The sequence below is a fragment of the Arabidopsis lyrata genome, assembly GCF_000004255.2.
Source record: "Arabidopsis lyrata subsp. lyrata unplaced genomic scaffold ARALYscaffold_226, whole genome shotgun sequence".
Classification (NCBI taxonomy): Eukaryota; Viridiplantae; Streptophyta; class Magnoliopsida; order Brassicales; family Brassicaceae; genus Arabidopsis; species Arabidopsis lyrata.
In genome coordinates, this window is record NW_003302393.1 from 13,423 (window position 1) to 14,339 (window position 917).

The window sequence follows — 917 nt, forward strand, 5'->3', positions numbered from 1 at the left end:
GCCGCCAGGAGTGAAGTACCTTCACTTGGACTCTCTATTGTCTGGTGTATGGCCTGACATCTTTGAGGTAAGCAAATGTTGCAGCAGCCATTGTTTGATGGTTTATGGTAAGATCTAATGTTTAGATTAGAGGCTGTGAGGGCTGATGATAATGAGAGGTTAGACATGGAACTATATATAGGGTCATATATTAGGTTAAAGAAAACTTGATCACAAAGCATAATGATATGAACAGAGGATAGGCGGGAAACATAAATTCAATTAGTAGAGGGAAATACATATTTGGAAGTAATTTAAATAGATACAATTGATTGTGTAAATATCAGTAGAATCAATTAGGTATTATTAGCATCCGAAGATATTTGATTATGGAAATAGTTTATGAATATGTCAAGTGCGAAATAATAGCTTAGTAGAGCATCAAAAGCATATTGGTATCGCAATCTTGACCAAATCGGCATAAAATCTTAGCATTGTTATAGTTATGGAAGCTAGATAAATGGTTAGCAATAAATAGGTTGTGATCATCAGAAATATTTGGGAAGGAGAGGATAATGTAAAGATACTCTGGAATGATATGAACAGAGGATAGGCGGGAAACATAAATTCAATTAGTAGAGGGAAATACATATTTGGAAGTAATTTAAATAGATACAATTGATTGTGTAAATATCAGTAGAATCAATTAGGTATTATTAGCATCCGGAGATATTTGATTATGGAAATAGTTTATGAATATGTCAAGTGCGAAATAATAGCTTAGTAGAGCATCAACACATATTTGGAAGGAATTTAAATTGACAGATACTGTAAATAACTTTGTTGCAGATTGCATTGGCGAAAATAAAGGAACAACGGAGATTGCATTGGCGAAAATATACTTAAGGTATGAGAGATGTTATTTGTTTTGATTTTGG